The sequence below is a fragment of the Salvia splendens genome, chromosome 7 (genome assembly GCF_004379255.2).
Source record: "Salvia splendens isolate huo1 chromosome 7, SspV2, whole genome shotgun sequence".
Lineage (NCBI taxonomy): Eukaryota > Viridiplantae > Streptophyta > Magnoliopsida > Lamiales > Lamiaceae > Salvia > Salvia splendens.
In genome coordinates, this window is record NC_056038.1 from 30,215,161 (window position 1) to 30,222,936 (window position 7,776).

The window sequence follows — 7,776 nt, forward strand, 5'->3', positions numbered from 1 at the left end:
ACCATTATTCATAATCTATACATATATCAAGGCGGAATAGCAAAAAATCCAATTTCTCAGTTTCAAGAAATATTGTTCACTATATTATAAAATTTTATTAGCATATAATATACTATATTAACACATGATTGATATGAGTATATTGTTCACACTTATACATCCAGTGAAAATTCTCTTAAAGATTATTCCTATGATCATTGCATGAAATAAGACCAAGTGGTCTCTCCCTCGATTTATTTTATTGATCAATGTGATTATGCCATTTGTACATATTACAATGTCATTGATCAATAAATGTTTTATTTAATATTCAAATATCTTTTATATATTAAATGAAATATATACATAAATTATACCAAAATTCATATTTTTTTTATCCTCTACAAATAGAGATCACATTTGCTATAGTTCTATTAAAAAAAAATCTCTATTTTTCTCCGCATATAATATTTCTTCTATTTTACAATTTCTTATTTTTTTAAGTTATTCACCATGGAAGATGAGAATAACATGTTCTCTAATTCCAAAATTTCAAACCTTATTATTTGGGACAGTAAGGGTGTCCACTATAAGGTGGACACGCCCAATAGCCCCGCCCCAGTTTTTTGTCCATAGCCCCGGATTTTTGTCCATAGCCCCAAAATTCTATTTTCGCCACTGTAGTGGACACCTCCAATAGCCCCCAAATTTTATAATCAATTTTCATTTTAAAAATAAAAAATTTTGCACGCGTCGACCGCCGCGCCGGAAGCTGCGGTCACTATGACCGCCGCGCCTATAGGCGCGCCTCACCCCCACCAGCCGCGTCCTCGCCCCGCACGCGGCGAAGCCGTTTCCGCCCCCCTCCCCCGTCCTCAGGCGCGGCGGCCACCCCAGCCACTATGACCGCCGCGCCTCCCGCCTCGCCCCACACCCCTCTTCGGCGACCGCCGAGCCGCTCCCATAGTGGACACTCTAAGCCCATCCCTATGAGTTTTCTTATACGAAGTGTGAAGACAAAAGCTCATCAACAAGAATAGTCAAAATTCCTTATTTAACTACTAGTGCTTATGTAATTGCTTACACTCCTTATCAAGGTGAGACGTTTTCCTAGTTTAGAGGTTACCATTAGAAGCTCTTTTATGTAGAAAGAGAATATGTAATGTGAAAGACAAGCCAAATTAAAACTCTTTTACTGTATTGTTCAATAAGTTTCATGTCTTTCTTTAACCTAGACCTTGGTATCAGAGCAGGAAAGCCAAATTAAAACTCAAAAGACTCCAACCAACAATGGAGAACAAACAAATTGATCAGCCTGAAATTTTGATTGAGATTATGTCAAACTTAATACTGCAGTCCTACAACCAGAACTCAGTCGGCTACAACCGGAACCACCGCCTCCAACCGGAAAATCAAAGATGTCGTCGATGGTAAGAATGGGGAAACAATGGAGCAAGTGAATGTTACCAGTGCCGCTGCCGAGAAGACGGAGGTCCGTCAAGGAGAATAGGAGATGGCATTTGGCGAAAGAGAAATATGAAAAATGAGAAGAAAAAAAAAAGTATATTCTTTATTTCTCAATTACTCTATAAGGACTGTACAATCCTTATAACGTGCTGGGGGCATGTCTTCTTCCGATTCGGATCCCGGCAGTTGATCACTCTCGTGGTCGTGCATGTCTTGGAAAAATTCTTTTTTTGGTAATGCATGTTAATGAAATTGCATTTTAATGAAGAGTTTTAGTTGTATTCCGACTCAGGGAGTGACGCATAACCATTATGCGTCGTTAAAAGAGAGGCGCATAACCATCATGTGTCTTTATTTAGTGACACATAAGGGTTATGAGTCATTAGGGAGTGACGCATAAGGGTTATGCGTCTTTTAACAATATAAACAAAAAAATATTTTGTTTTGCATAATTAAATTAAAAATAAATTGGAAGAACTAGAAAATTGAAACTAACAATAAAAATCAACAACAAAAAAAGGTGCTACTGGAGTACTAGAAAAAAAAATTAGTTAGTTTTAATTTTAAATAATTTTGAAACTACTCAATATAAGTATGCGTCTTACATTTCTTCAAAGTAGAGACCGAAGAAGTTTACCTATAGGCACGCTTTTAATTTATGTCAGAGTCTTATACATTTTCCAAGAAAATAACTCAAACAAGTTAAATTAAATAATGATTATAATAAGTACTCCCTCCATCCCCGAATAAGAGTCGTTAATTTCCATTTTGGGTCGTCCCCCATTAAGAGTCACTCTTCATTTTTACCATAAATGGTAGTAGGCCCCACATTCCACTAACTCACTTCACTCACATTTTATTATAAAACCAATATAAAAATGTGGGTCCCACATTTCACTAACTTTTTCAACCAACTTTTCTCTACATTTCTTAAAACTCGTGCCCGGTCAAAGAGCGACTCCTATTAGGGGACAGAGGGAGTATTATTTTTATTGGCATGTATATCTTCTTCTTCCCCAAGACATGGGAAACCATTTCTCTGCAACTTAAGAAATTTAAGTTTCAGCCCTTTTTATCCTCTAGTTTCCATCGATTTAATCTTCCGCATCACTAATTTGGTGAGGGCTGAACTTGATTTTTCAAAATTTGTAAATTGGAAAAGAAAGGGAAAAAAATTGTGTAGTTGCGTCCGCCAGTGTCCAGTCGCCTTGACCGCTCCGAGCATGCCCCAACCGCCCAGAGCGCACCCCGACGGCGCCCCACGTATCTCGCTCGGCTCACCCATGTTGAGGCGAAGCCGGCCTCGATCATGGTGACCCGCGCCCCGAGCGCGCCCCAGTCGCGTTTTTGACAACACACTAGGAGGCCCCCATTAAAATAAATTCCATAAGTGTTGAGAATAGTTTGGTGCAACCCTTAATATTTGAAGATGGCATATAAGGGTATCCAAGACTCCTAGCTCAACTGGTTGAGAAGGGAGGCAAGGATACCGCCCATCCAGGAGGTCTTGAGTTCGAATCCTGCCTTTACAAGGCTTGTTGCCTTGGGGCTTGGCATGCTGATGAGCCTTGACCTGTCCGGGACAACGCTGGTCCACGGGCCGAACCCGTCGGAGGGTGGCTGGTCTACGAGCGCATAATGGTTGTGCGTCATTAACCAAAGACGCATAAGGGTTGTGCGTTTCATTAATAACGAGCGTCACTCCCTAAGTCAGAATAAATCTATACTCTTTCATTAAAATGGAATGTTTCATTAATAACGAGCGTCACTCCCTAAGTCGGAATAAGGCCATCCGCAATGGGGCGAACGATGGCACGCCCGATGGCGCGCATCGTCCGCGCCCGCCATCGTCCGCACCATTGTGGGTGCGTGACATAGGCCGCGGACGATCGTCGCGCCCTATACTAAGGGCGCAGAGTATAGGGCGGACGATGCCTATCGTCCGCCCCATTGCGGCCTACGCGGACGATGGCCGCGGACGATAGGCCATCGTCCGGCCCACTGTTGGCTACGCGGACGATCGACGCGGACGATGGCACGCGGTTTCGTTTTTTTATAAATAGAGTTCATTTGTAATTTCATTTCACGATTTCACTTTCGAAACTTATTATTACATTTACATAATTACTACGAAATGGATTCAAGTCCCAATAGTCCTATGTTTAGCGGAGAGGCGCGTTGGCCGGGTACAGAACCCGGCGAATATCGTTCGTTCGACGCCGACACCCAGTACCATCCCGATTTCAGTACGGAATCGTACTGGTTGTCTGACATGGAGCCGTCTTCCGATCCCGATCCCGAACCCGCCGCGACCGCTTCCGCCCCAGCCAAAAAGAAGCAGAACCGGCAGCGGGCACAGAAGTTGCCGCCTCCCGGAAATTGTGATGAGTACGCCCCCGGCCGTACGAACTACACCGACGACGAAACCCTCATTTTGGCCCGGTGTTGGGTAGATATATCGGAAGACCCGATTTTCGCGAACAACCAGAGGCAGGGTGCGTACTGGGAGCGCATCGCTGGCCTCTACAATGAGGCCAAGCCGCCGACCGCGTGTGACACCCCGACCTTTTCTATTTCTTTTAAGTTAGTTTTTGGATTACCGTCAAATTTTTAGCCAAATATCGTTCCGTTTTATTTTGAGAGCCTGTGGAATTTTTTTAAGAAGTCAAAATATTAATTAATTATTCTAATCCTGCAGTCAAATCCCCAGTCAACATGAATTTCCTTCTCCTAATTTCATTCTACACGTTTTTTTTCATCAATATCCTTACTCCCTAAAATCTCTCCAACCATCAAATCCATTAATATCTATCAGTTTTGCATATATATACCCAAACCATATATATACCCAAACCTTTCCACACATATTCAAATTTTGGTAGAAGAAACCGAGAGGGAGAAGAGAGAGCCGACGGTATTCTGGAGTAAGCTGTTTTAATAACTAATTTCTTTTACTAGTTGGTTACTGTATCTTTTGGGAGTATATACAAATATATAATTTTATGATGATGGTTTTTAAATGGAAGGGGAAAGGGGTACGTGTAGTTTTGGAACGGGATGTGTGCCCATTTGTTTCATATTTTAGATTTAACTACTATCTCTCTAATATTATTTAAATGTTTGATGCTTTTAATGAATATGTAGGTAGCTATATGATACGTGTTGGAAAGGGAGTATGTGACTTTTAATAATCCTAATTAAGGCCACATTAACAACTAATTAATTATTTGCAGTTGTCTCTCCATTCGAATGGTATGTACTCATAATCAGATTAATTAAATTTACATTACGATAATTATTGTTCTTATGAAAGTACAGTAGGAAGAGAAGGAGTACAGTACAAGATAGAAAAGGGATTAGGAGTATATGCGTATTATTTTGTGAATGGAAGTCCTACATTTTATTAGGTTGCTTTTGAGTTGGACGGCCAGAGTTAATCGAAATACCTAAATTTTTTTTATGGGGAAAAATTGTGATCTTACCTACAAAAATAATTCAAGCCTTCGAATGCATGCATTTTAATTAATGCTTGATTCATTGTGTTGATTTATGTGTTATTTAAATGCTAAAGGTGATTCCTTGCGAGCTAGACGTGATATCAAGGGAAAAGAAATAATTCCGGATTAAGAACTTGAGGTGGACTTTCTTTTTAAATAAGGGCAATGCCCTAAGTATATTTTATGTGAAAATAAAATGAATATTTGTCATGCCGTGTTTTGTTTTATCTATGGAACCTATCTGATGTGGCTTTTGCCATCAATGGATAATCGAATTCGGGTCTGTCTAGGGAGTGAGTCCCTATTCAGGCTAGTGTACACCTATGGAGATCGTGAGCCGTCTTTTGGGTCGGCCGGTCTAGTGACTTGGAATGTGGCCACATTCCTTGTCATCAATGGATCAGATATGGTAGACATCTATGGGAAAATGACTGATCAGTCACGAGTTCTACGATGAAAATGATTTTAGTGTCTTGGGCGATTTCTAAAGTTAAAACCCCATGGTCACTCAATGGTGGCATGATAAATACTTTTTATAAAAATGTTTTCGGCATGAGTCCATTGAGTGCATCAAGTACTCAGCCCTGCATTTCTTTTTAAAAAATGTGCAGGTTGAGCGTGACGAATGCGGTGGGTGTTGAGCAAGACCATTGAAGAAATTTAAGTGTTTAGAATGTGTCATGTCTTCACACGTGGCATATTCCTTCTCTCAAATGCTTCCGCTAAGTAGTTTTCATTCTTTTGAGCTCTTGTATCGCTAAATATTGTTTCTTTTGAGTTGTTGATTGTTGAGATACTCTGATTTTATTCAACCTATTCTCATTTGTTTCGAGCTATGGTCGATTTGCGTTGTTTTCCCCTTTCTTCCCCGCTTCTTTAATCCTCCCCTAGTCGCGATCAACCGTGTTTTCTATCCTTAGAGAATGCGGGCGTGACACCGCGTACAAGCGCAAACGTGAGCAACTCCGCAAGCACTGGGATCAAGTGAAGAAGCATGTGAACTTGTATGCAGCGGAGTTCGAGAAGTCCACGCGGGCACAAGGGAGCGGCGAGAGCTTGAGCGACGTGCGCGCTAAAGCGCTGTTGTCGTACCGGTCGATGTACGGCGACTTCTAGCACGAGGCCATCTGGGCGCTCTTGAGGGACAAACAGAAGTTCCAAGGTGGAATTCTGCACACTGGTGCGCCGAAGAGGACGAAGACCACCGAAGCTGGTGATTACACGAGCAGCGGTAATCACCTGGTTGACCTCAACCGGACGTACGTGGATGAATGGAGTTCCAGCACACCGGTGTCCTCCCGGCGTCAAGGCTGCGAAGACCAAGGGGAAGGCGGCCGCGACCTCATCCTCGACCGCTGCAAACCCATCTTCGTTCCCGGAAACGCTCCCGACCCAGACGGCCACCGCGTTTGAGTCGTTGGCAACAGCGTCGATGGCGAGGACGTTATTGCAGACGCACAAGGCCCTCAAGAAGTGTACCGACCCCGACGAAGCCGAATATCTCCGGGCGTTAATCGATGAGCTGCGTCGGAAGTTGGGAATTGCACCGACTTAGTTGTTTTTTTTTGTAAGTTGAATGGTGTAACTTTTTTTTATTAATGCGTCACCATTTTTTATTTAGACGTTTTTTATTTACTAGTTACTTGTTATTTGAAAACATTTAAATTAATTAAACAAAACAATAAAATGATGATAGGGCGCCTTAGGGCGCCCCACTGCAGGTGGGGGGAAGGAGGATAAAACTGATGACGTGGCGCGCCTTAGGGAGCCCCGCTGCTGATGCCCTAAATCTATACTCTTTCATTAAAATGGAATTCCATTAGTGTCCTATAACAAAAATAGAAAGAACTCTGCATGTCTTCTACAACTGTTGGATCTCGAGGTCTCTATCATGCATATTGGTTTAATATTGTCCGATTTTATCAAATCCATGGATTTATTTTTGGATCATTTTCAAAAGATTTTAAACTGATTAGAATAAAAAATATTTATATATGTACTCCTATTTTCTTGTTTTCTAAGAGTTCGTTTGTTTGTCATGTTAAGGGGTAGATAGTCCCCTTATCTACCTTAATATCCTCGTTTATTTGACATGTTGCGTATACACATGACTCGGCATTCAATCTCAAAATCCGTCACTACAGTTGCTTGGTAATTCTAAATTTGTGATAACTCTATACCTGCTTTCAGCTGTGATTGTGCAAATCCTCAAAACAATGATAGACCCTCTCACCAACAAATTACACTAATACCCCCACCATTTATTCCTCTTCCTTCCAATACACCGACTCCCTCCAACCCCAAAGCACAAAATCAATATCTCAAAACACCCTTCTTCTCCATTCACCATTCAATCCCTCCAGACTAACCCTTCACCGAACGGCGGATGGGGCGCTTCCCTCGCCGAAGGCGGCAATCCATCCGACCTCCTCTTCCTCGTCGGCGGCGGTTGCTAGTTCTTTCTGCTCTTCTGTAAATTCACTTTTAAAAAAACAAAAACAAAAACAAAAACGTAATATTTCAAGATGATGCTGAGAATCTAGCGCGTTCCTACTGTCGTCTCTAACTACCAGAAGGAGGATTCCGATGTAGGCTACGACCGCAATTGCCTCAGAAGCTGTTTCCTACCATGTGTTTGATCTTTTGTTCAATTGAATTTTAATTTTGATTTTGTGGAATTCACTGATTTGGTTTGTTGAATTAGGGGCAAAATTACCTCTCTGTGTTTTTAAGAAGGATAGTAGCAATGTTGTTGTGGAAAAGAATTCTGTTGTCATTGATGAGAAGAAGGAGCTTCAACCAGATTTCTTGGATCCAAGAAATTAGTATGGAT